The 11,716-nt window shown below is 34.8% G+C and overlaps 1 non-coding gene across 1 annotated transcript; it reads right to left on the bottom strand.

Moving 5' to 3' along the window:
* Positions 1 to 11,373: 11,373 nt before the first annotated feature.
* Positions 11,374 to 11,480, bottom strand: LOC139903443 (small nucleolar RNA R71). Its single transcript, XR_011778261.1, has one exon. It is a non-coding gene; the product is annotated as a small nucleolar RNA R71 (small nucleolar RNA).
* Positions 11,481 to 11,716: the final 236 nt, after the last annotated feature.

Raw genomic sequence — 11,716 nt, 5'->3', positions numbered from 1 at the left:
AGGACGGGTCATAACATCTATAATCAATACAAACACGCCATCCTGTTACAATCCTAGTAGGAATAAGCTCATCTTTTTCATTTGTGATGACAGTCATGCCACCCTTCTTAGGTACGCATTGAACTGGGCTTACCCATGGACTATCAGAGATTGGATAAATCAAACCTGCATTGAGCAGTTTAATAATTTCTTTCTTAACAACATCTTGCATATTTGGATTTAGTCTTCGTTGGCGTTGCACATATGTTTTATGACCTTCTTCCATAAAGATTTTATGTGTGAAATACGAAGGACTTATGCCTTTAATGTCATGAATCTTCCATGCAATAGCTGGTTTATGAGCTTTTAGCATAGAAATAAGTCGAGATTTTTCATTTTCAGTAAGAGAAGATGATATTATTACTGGTAATTCAGATTCACCATGTAAATAAGCGTATTCCAAATGGGTTGGAAGTGGCTTTAACTCTAATATCGGTGGTTCTTCTATCGATGATTTGTATCAAAATCTGTCTTCCTCTTTTAGCATTTGAAGTTCTTCTGTTGTTGGTTTGTATTCATTAGCCATGAGTGCAGCTAACATTTCAGCTTCATCAATTAGTTCAGTTCCTTCTCCTAAAGAACATTCTCCTGTTCCTTGTAATTCTGGAAATTCTTCTAACAATTCTGCATGTGAATCTATAGTTTGAATATAATAACATGTATCATCTGCAGATTGTGGTTGTTGCATGACTCTATCAATAGAAAAGGTAACACTCTCGTCCTCTATACTTAGGGTCAGTTTCTTACCGAACACGTCTATTATTGCTTTAGCTGTGTTTAAGAATGGTCTTCTTAATATGAGAGGAACTCGAGAATCTTCTTCCATATCTAGAATAACAAAATCTACTGGAAATACTAAAGTACCAACTTTAACTAGCATGTTCTCCATTATCCCTCTAGGATATTTTACTGATCGATCGGCTAGTTGTATGCTTATTCTTGTTGGTTTCAATTCTCTAAGGTCTAGTATAGCGTATAGTGAATATGGCATTAGATTTATACTAGCACCTAAGTCTGCCAATGCTTCTATTGAACTAAGACTACCCAGAAAACATGGAATTGTAAAACTTCCTGGATCTGAGAGTTTTTCTGGTAGCTTATTCAACAGTACTGCAGAACAATTAGCATTCATTGTAACAGCTGAGAGTTCTTCCATTTTCTTTCTATTTGTGATTAGATCTTTCAGGAATTTAGCATATCTTGGTATTCCTAAAATCACATCAATGAAAGAAAGATTTACATTTATTTGTTTAAACATATCCAAGAATTTGGATTGCTCGGCTTCAAGTCTTTCTTTTCTCATTTTACTTGGGTAAGGAAGCGGTGGTTGGTATGGTTTAACATAAGGTTTAGCCTTAACTGTGTTATCTTCATTAACCTTTTCAACTACCGGTTCTGTTTCCTTCTCTTGCTCAGGCTGTGGTGCCTGTGTAGTAGGAATAGAGTTATTAGAAATTACAGGCATTTCAGGTGGTTTAAGTGTAATACCACTTCTCGTGGTAATGGCTTTAGCCGTTTCATTTCGGGGGTTAGCATTTGTATTGCTAGGTAGATTCCCCGATTTTCTTTCACCTATCAACCTTGCTAGGTTGCTTACTTCTTGTTCCAGATTTTGAATAGAAGCTTGTTGATTTCCAAATGCTTGAGCATTTTGTTCATTAGTTTGTTTCTGAGATGTGAAAAAATGCGTTTGAGATTCAACTAGCTTTGACATCATGTCTTCTAAATTTGGCTTTTTATCATCGGTTTGTGGTGGTTTATTTTGAAAAATAGGTCTTTGCTGGTTGTAAGTATTGTTAGATACTTGTTGATTGCTAGGACCTTGTTGGTTGTTGTATGGAACATTTCAGTTATAATTCTGATTTTGATTGTAATTTGGTCTTGGCGGTTGATAATTATTCTGATAATTATTTCCAGGCCTTTGGTTCATGTATGAAACATTCGCTCTTTGTTCCATTGTTTATTCAATACTGAGACAATCTTTTATCAAATGTGCTCCTCCACACTGTTCACAACTAATGCGTATTGCGTGAATATCCTTAGTCATCTTTTCCATTCGTCTCTCGAAAGCATCTAACTTTGCGGAAATGGAATCAAAATCATGGCTAGAATCGGCTCTAGCTGCTTTAGATGAACGAGGAATATCTTTTTCCTGGTGCCACTCATGTGAGTGGGAGGCTGTGTTATCAATAATTTTGTAAGCTTCGGTTACGGTTTTCTTCATAATGGAACCACCAGCTGCTATGTCGATGTCTTTTCGTGTAGTAATGTCGCATCATTGATAGAATATTTGTACTATTTGATAAGTGTCTAAACCATGTTGAGGACATCCTCTCAACAATTTTCCAAATCTTGTCCACGCTTGATATAAAGTTTCATTTGAATTTTGCGTGAACGTAACAATTTCTCCTTGAAGTCTCACAGCTTTAGATGCCGGAAAGAATTGTTTAAGAAATTTTTCAACTAAGACATCCCATGTATCAATCGCCCCTTCAGGTAACGATTCTAACCAATCTTTGGCTTCTCCCTTTAAAGTCCAGGGAAATAACATGAGATAGATCTGTTCATCCTCAACTCTCTTATTTTGAATAGAGTACAGATCCTATTAAAGGTACGAAGATGTTCGTTTGGATCTTCCTTCGGTGCACCACTAAATTGGCATTGATTAGTTACCATGTGTAGGATTTGTCCTTTGATTTCATAATCTGGTGCATTAATGTCTGGTTGAGTAATTGCGTGACCTTGGCCAGTGCGTTTAGCTCTCATTCGGTCTTCCATACTCAGAGGTTCCGGATTTTCCATGATTGAGTTTGTTGAATCTGAATCACTAGAGGATTCTGATTTAATGGTTTCTTCCTCAACAATCTCTGGATGAGTGATTTGTGATTTAGGAGGAATGATTATTGGTTCAGGATCTCTGAATTGTCCTTGAATATCATCCGGGTTCTCAATTGTGAGGTCGGGTTCAAAAAATGGATTATCGAAAATTTGAATTGGAGTACTTGGTCGACTAGATGATGATTCTAAAGAAAAATCAACGGCAACAATATTGGCTAGATGTCTTGATCGAGTTACAGGTGGTGAACGTATGAAAGGTGGTGCACGTTTTGCTCGGTGCATTCACTGAATATCCTATTAGTTATAAAGATAAAAATTATATAAGTTATCAAATTAATAGACTTTTCTGATTTTGCCCACGTTTCGAATAGCCAATAGATGCAGCAGGTAGGCAGGACCCTTTAAATCGGAAGCCCACAACTCGCCACTAACAAATCGAACTATTACTACGAACCAGAAAATTTTGGATGTCTATTAATTTAACCGCTTAAAATAATTTTTCGTCGAAATTTAAAGAAAATATAGAAAATTCTAGGTCCTAAAAACTAAAGCGTAGAAATGAAAAAGAAAAAGCGTGTCGAGAAATAAGAGTCGAAAAACAAACGGTCGAAAAATAAAAATAAGAAAGTAAAGCGTCGAAACTTAAAAGTCTAAAAATTTAATCTAAAAAGTTGCGCCTAAAGGTATTAAAGCTTAAAGGAATTCTATATCCAAAACGGCAATTACTTAACAAGGTACTAAAGTTTATTAAATACTAAAACAATAAGTGACGTTGTAAAATTCTAAACGATTAAGGGATTTTACGGCAAAGCCTAGAAATCTAGAAATATAAAATAACTGCGGCAAAAACTAAGTTTAAAACTAATTACGAATGATAAATTTACAATTTACGAATTAAACGATTAAAATATACAATTTATAAAAAGATATAAAAAGTGATAAAATTACTTATTTTTATAAAAATATTATATTTATATTATTATTTTATAAAAGTATTAATTTATAATTAATAAAACTAATTAAAAACTTAAAAATACAAATTAAATAAAACTAAAACTAATTATTATTATATATAAACCCTAATTAACTAATTAATTAATAATAATAATTATTAAAACTAACCCTAATCCGTACTAGTTTAAGGATCAGAGCTGTCAGAAGCCCTCATGCGATCGCATGAGTTTTCCTTGTCCTAGCCATGCGATCGCATGGAGTCGGGTTCCAGGCCAGGATGTTGGGCTGCTACAGTATCTTGGCCCGATTACTTTTTAATTTAATTTTTATGATTTTTAATTTATAAAAATAATATATAAATAATATTTATTATAAATAAATTTATATTTTTAAGAACTAAAAATAATACTTTTATACCTTTATATAAATTAAATAAAATATATTTTCTTTTTACTTAAACACTTAAAAATATAGAAAAATATATTTTTTTATGTTTTTATATTTTTTTAAATCTTATATATTTTTACAAAAATATCTTAAAAACTAAAAAAAAAATTTATAGCGTTTCGCTTTCGGCGTTGTTGAGTCCCCGGCAGCGGCGCCAAAAATTTGTGATGTGTGCGAGGTGTAGTACGAAATAGAATATATTTTACTACGAAATACTATTAAATACGATACAATTTTACACAAGTTATTTATTTATTTATAGAATGGATATACCTAAACCTTAGTACAACACTTATAGGCAGTGTACCTAATCGTAGAGTAGTGTAGTTTTTAGTAAGTCCGGTTCGTTCCACAGGGAACTCACTAATTTTAACGCTATATTTATTTTAAACTTTATTTGTATAAATATATATATATATATATATATATATATATATATATATATACATATATATATATATATATATATATATATAAATATATAAGTAGTATTATTATTATTATAAAAGGAGGGGGGTGGGTTTACCGTTTAATGACTGGTTTGTCGATTTTAAAACTTAAGTCGCAATTAAAACCTAATGTAAAATATTAAATATAAATATGACTTAATTTAAAGCGTAAAGTAAATGACGATAAATAAAAGTACGATGAGATATAAAATAAAGGAATTATGCTTATTTAAACTTCCATAATCATGATGTTCGACGTGTTGATTTTAATTTATTACCATGGGTTAATTGTCCTTTGTCCTGGTTTATTTGATACGTCCATCTGGTTTTTGTCCATAACAGTCCATTGGTCATAAATATAAAGTGCGAGAGTCCTCGTCAAATTACCCTTATACCCGAAGTCAAATATTTCAACTAATTGGGGACTTAAACTGTAACAAGGTCTTAATACTTTGTTAATGATTATACCAGGTTATCGACTGTCTATAATCCAAGGTTCTAATACGTTGTTAACAATTACACCAAGTTTCCTTGTATGTAATCCACCCCTGTTTTAATGAGCCCGTTGACTATTAATCCATCCCCGTTTTATGTCAAATGAACGATTATTAGTATTTATAAATATCCCGCCCATCGTGTCCGATCGAGTGTATGTGGTTATTTATAAATACATCAAATTGTAAATCTCTATATTAAATTAACGAACTATCATTCAGTTAAACAAATATAAAGCCCATCAATAGTCCATAGTCCAATTTCCACAAGTGTCGGTCTTTTCTCCAAACCCCAATTATGGTCCAAAGCCCAATTACCACGTCTTAATATTTAGTTCAACATCACGATTACTTCGGCTTAAATAAACATAATAATAACTTAGCTACGAGACATTAATTTAAAAAGGTTGAACATAACTTACAATGATTATTTATCGCGTAGTGTTACACGGACAGAATTTCGACTTACAAACTTAAAACATTCGCCTCTATAACCTTGTTATTATTAACTTAATATTAAAATTATAATTATAAAATATAAATATAAATATATATCAGAGAGTGAGAGAGATAGTTGATAAAAGGTGTACACAAACTCGCAGAAAACGTTCCAATTTATAGGACTTGGGCTGCTACAGTACTCCATGCGATCGCATGGATTTTGGCCTTCCTGGCCATGCAATCGCATGGATCCCTTTTACAGCTCAGGTACTTTTTTTTTTATTTGCCGACGGTTTTTAATATAAATATAATATATAAATAATTTATAGAATTATTTATATATTATATTATAATCGTGTGCATAGTTGACTTATAATTTTAGCTCCGTTGCGTCGCTCGTTGATAGTTGGTTCATGTCCGGATTTTCGAACGTCCTTGCGTACTATTTAATATCTTGTACTTTGCGTTTTGCGGCTCGTACTTTTGTAACTTTTAGACGTTTCTCATCAATAAATTGAACCACTTGGATTGTATTTTGTACTTTTGAGCTTTTTGGCTGTTTGCGTCTTCAAATCATCGAATCTGTCTTTTGTCTTCACGTTTTATTATTTAAACGAATATCGCTTGTAAATAGAACAATTGCAACTAAAAGCTTGTCTTTCTTGAAGGATAATGCTATGAAATATGTGTTCGTTTTTAGCATTATCACAAGCCAACACTAATCAACTAACATGTGACATAAGTTGCCCATAAAAATAAACTAACTTGTTAACATATGCTTAATAACACTTACTAGCATTATTATATACTCAATAATCAACTTCAAGCTATAGATAATGTTAGCATTAATGAAACAATAATGACATAGTGAAACAGTAGGCAAGTCAAATGCTATATTAAAATAAGAAAGATAATATTCTTATGATTAATACATAGTTGAAAGAAATTACTCTTTGAGGTCCTGGCATAACTCTTCGCCGACGTAGGAAGTGAGGTTTCTTATTTGACTGTTAGAATCAGAAACAGAAATAGTTACCATACAAGATACTCAATTAGGGGTGGTCAGTATTTGGTTTGAAACCATAGAACCCGAAAACCAAACCGAAACCAAACCGAAAAAAACCAAACCGAATTTGAAAAACGGTTTTCGGATCGAGTCAAACCGAAACCAAATTTGAATATGGTTTTCGGTTCGGTTTTCGGTTTTGAATATTCTGAATTTGGTTTAACCGAAAACCGAATTCAAAACCGAATTCAAAATTTTTATATAATTAATTCGTATATTTATGTTTTAATATCATTATAATTTGGGAACCAGTCAATAAAATATGTTCTCACCCATATGACGATTTGGTAGCTCACATTATAATTATATTATTCAAATTATTATGTTTTTTTTTCTTAGTAACAGAAGCAGTAAACGTCGTAATTAAGCTGTAAATATTAATAAATCATCAAATTTTTGATAATTTAATAGTGCGTCATTGTTTTAGGATATAAATAACTAAGACATCAGTAACGCCACAATTAAACTACCATCGTTCTCCATTTTTTTTCTTCATAATATTCGGTTTTAACCGAAAACCGAACCGAATCCGAATTCGAATTCGGTTTTCGGTTCGGTTCGGTTTTAACTTTGAATTCGGTTTTTGGTTCGGTTTTCGGTTTTGCCCAAAAAAAATTTAAAACCGAATACACCAAACCGAATAAACCGAACAAACCGGTAAACCGAACCGATGAACACCCCTATACTCAATGGAAGAAGATGATTGCGATGAAAAAAAAAGTTGCTTCAATTGGCCTTAGTCTGATGATTGTGATGTGTTTGTGTAATACTGATATGATTTTTCAAGTGATACACGTGTTTTCCCACCCGCCGAGGGTAATTAAAGAATAAAAAAGTTTTAAAGTAATTATTGCTCTGTTAGATAATAAGTGTAATTTGAATGGTTAGATCACAAGGGTAATGAATGTAATTATCCAATCTAATGACTCGTATTAAATCTGAATTTGATTTATTACTCTATTAAGGATTTATTAAATCTTAATTTGATTATTTGTTAAGACCAGTTTGTGACAAGGGTCACAGAACATGTTTGTTTGTCTAATTTGGACTCTGTTAGAGTCGCCTAACGAAGTATAAAAGATATCAGGTAACTGATAAATACCCGTGTGATGTGGGGAATGAGGTTTTAACCCATTAAGTGTGACTAGCTGTTTTTTTTTCCTCATTTTATTTCCAAAATCATCACACATTCACCAAACCGTACCTAACATCTTAACCCCTTTGACACCCTAAGTACCAAATCTTGATCTTTAGTGTTGATTCGTATTTGAAATCTGTTGTGCGTGATTTCAAGAGATTATTAAGGTAATGATTTTACAGATTTCATGTCTTAATCTGTGTCAAATTGGGTATTTATTTTAGGTTTTGTTAAAAAAGTGAATTTGGTCTCAAATTGTGTGATTTGAAGTTGTTTGTAAATAATACTTGTCGTTTTATGTCCCAAAATGCGTTATAAACAAGTTGTGTTCGGTTTTAAGGTCAATATGTAGTCCATGATCGGAATTTGGTGGATTTGGCTCAAAACACGTAAGTTTGCTGCTACTGTAGCTGATGAACACAGTCAATCGACTGACTTTGATAGTCGATCGACTGACTTTGACAGTCGACCTTCGGACTGTGACAGTAGACCTTTTCATGATTGTTAGAGACAATCGACCATTGGTGTTTGACAGTTGACCGACTGTCTTTGACATTCTACCGACTGTCATTGACAGTCTACCGACAATGTTATTTTGGGGAAATTTATGCTAAGTGCTTTTTTCTAGCCGTTATGCTGCCAGTGTGTCTAATCTTGATTAGATCACTGTACTGACTTTGTTTATATTGTTCTCAGGCGATAAGAACAAGGAAGAAGCTCAGAAGTTAGATAATTGGGTTGTTGCTGTTAATCAGTGAGTGGGTTTATCTTCGAATAGAGTTTAAGTAGCATGTCATGCTACTGTGGTTTATTGTGTTCTACCGAATTATCATGCTTTAGTGTAATTTAAATTCCATGTTTAGATAATGGTTACTATGTTAGTTAGATAATGCATGCGTACTGTTGTTGCGTGATCTTATGTGCGCAATGTGTTTGACACTAGTCGGCATGTGGAGGCTGGGGACTCGTAACCTGGCCTGTGGATGTAGAGTCCGTATAAGCTCAATCGGACCTGTGGAGGTTGGGTCCATATCATGTGGTCTATGTACTGATTCGGAATGATGGACTATCGGTAGACACTAGCCTGATCAGCTAGGGTCGTCTGCCCATACAAGCCGACAATTCTCGTATTATCTTTATTTGTATGCTAGTTAGTTGTTAGCATGTTTGGGATGTAGTTGGCATGTTTGGTTCTTAAGCTATGTCTGTTAGATAGATTCCGTTTACTTACCTAAGTGCTAATCCCCCACGTTTCCACCCTCGCAGGTTTAGGTTCTGTAGTTTGGCTGGGTGCTGGAGATTGAAGACATGTTTGACCAGTGAACTCTGATGTGTACTTCTGTAATTGATGTTTTGAAATAACGTAACACTGTTTTTATAAATGTTAATGATATTATGTGGATTTCTGTAATCGTGTAGTTAATGTTGTGATTTGAATATTAAAGTTTTCCGCTGTGTTATATACTAAAAATTGGCTGGTGTTACAAGTTGGTATCAGAGCATAGGTTTGGCAGCAAGTGCATGCTTGTGTCATGTTCCCAAACCTTATGTTAAGTCAAACATGTATGTGGGGTGGGGTTAAGTGAATGTAGGAATACGTGTGTGTTGGTTGTGATTGAACTTCCGTTATCCACTAAGCTTTTGCGTGAGCCGTTTTGTAGAACACATATGGAAAACAGAGATGCGAACGCTACTGGCCCATCGAACCCCGAAACATTAAGAGCAACAGATGAAGGTTATGAATCAGATGATGAACAACAAAGCTATATATATGAATTGGAACGTAAGTTGAAGGAGGATCAGGATAAAGTTGCTGAGCTTGAGTTAGCTAGACAATCAGGGAATGATGATGTACCACCGGGATATCCAACTGCATAATCCCAAACCATACCAAATGTGAATCAGACCCAATTCCCATCCGTGTCGCAACTGATTCGGTAAGCTACGTGTCCGGTCCACGAAGAACTGCCTTCGGTCCCCCAAACTGACTTACTCGTGGAAAACTTCCGGCCGCCCAACGACCTATAACGCTAGTCACTACTCCTACCGGGGCTAAGAAGTAAGCCCCACAACCCAAAGTAGCGAATTTCAATACTCGGTGCAAAATCAAATGCCCGAACAATACTATATGCCACCACAAAACCACTTTTCATATCAGAACTCGATGATGATGAACCCGTATCAAATGAAAATGTTCCAATAACAATTCATGCAAGCAAAGAAGAAGTGCACATACAAATTGTTCAAAGATTATAAACACGTTGAGTATTCAGGAAGTTCCATCCCGATGGAAACTCTAAACTAGTTAAGGGAAGTTGAAAGAGCATTATAAGCTTGTCAGCGTGAACCAGAATTACGGGTTATGTATGCTAGTAGGTTACTGAAGAATAGGGCTATGGTTTGGTGGGATTCCTTTATCTCCGGTATTTCGAGGGAACAAGTGAATTTGATCACGTGGGAGCCTTTTTCTCGGAAGGTGTGTGACAATATTGTAATCCTTTTGATATGAGTCAGTTAAAGACAAAGTGTCTTAAAAATGAAAATGATGCCTAAAATGACGATTGATGGGGTAGTAGCACAGTATATAGATAAGCTGCGGTTTATTCAGCAGTGGGTGTCGTATGAACCATCTCGGATTCAGCACTTTGTTAACATAATTCTACCGGAGTATAGAACTTTTGTAAGGACAGATACATCGTTATCTCAAGCTATTGTAATGTCCAAAATAGTGGAGAGCGATGTCAAGGATGCTAGAAAAAGAATGTTTGGAAATGTGGTGTACCAAGGTGGGCATGCTCCTAGTCAGTTAGGATATAAGTTAAAGAAGTCCACTGGGTTCAGACAGAAGGGTAAAGGTAGTTAAAGTAGATCTGGGTCCGGTACAAGTCGGTCAGACTGGTGTAGGATGTGTCACTCTTAACGCAATAGTCAGTGTACTAATTCTAAAAGGCGATGTCTAAGGTGTGGTGTTGTTGGTCACGAGTCTCAAATGTGTTCATTTCCAAGTAGTGTGTGTTGAAGTTGTCATCAGTCAGGGTTTCCCATTCAAAAGTGTTAGTTCTGGGGCAGGTTCAGGGCGCGTTTGACATCATCTGGAGGGTCTACTGCCTCTAGTGGGCAAAAGAGGAAGAACCCTCTAACAGCATAGGGCGGAGCATTTTAGATGTCAGTTGAGAGAGCTACAACAAGTGACGATGTGATTACCGGTAGGTTTCTAATCAACTCAATAACTACTTGTGTATTGTTTGATTATGGTGAAAATAGGTCTTTTATGTCCTTAGACTTTTGTGATAAACTGAACTTTCCTGCTATTATGTTGCCTGAGCCGGTTGGTGTAGAAGTAGCTGCTGGCAAGACCACACCCGTCACAAAGTTTGTATCCAGGGTTTGTATTGAGATTGAAGGGAAGTCATTTACGATGACTTTTTAAGTATTACCCGTTCCACAACATGGTCTTACTAATCAGAAGAAACTCTTTCGTGCTTCTTTCCTGCTTCCAAGACCATAACTCTTCAAACGAAAATCTCTAATTTCCGACAAAAGAATAATGAAACCTTATATGATGATTGGGTTCGTTATGGGCAACTACTTAGGGCTTGTCCACAACATGGTCTTACTAATCTTCAACTATTACCATATTCTATAAGGGTTGTGATATCGCTACTAGAAGAGAGATTAATACCTCAGCTGGAGGTAATATTATGAGTAAGACTGTTGAAGAAGCTCACACCTTGATCGAGAAGTTGGCTGCGCATTCACATGAGTGTCATCAAGATCTGGGTATTTCTCGTTCTGCTAATGTTGTTGGATTCCGAGGATGTGTTGAAATCTATAAATGCTCAATTGGGAA

This window comes from Rutidosis leptorrhynchoides, chromosome 3, assembly GCF_046630445.1.
Source record: "Rutidosis leptorrhynchoides isolate AG116_Rl617_1_P2 chromosome 3, CSIRO_AGI_Rlap_v1, whole genome shotgun sequence".
In the NCBI taxonomy this organism is placed as follows: Eukaryota; Viridiplantae; Streptophyta; class Magnoliopsida; order Asterales; family Asteraceae; genus Rutidosis; species Rutidosis leptorrhynchoides.
Note: the sequence above shows the minus strand (reverse complement) of the source record. Positions and strands in the feature narration are given on the sequence as shown.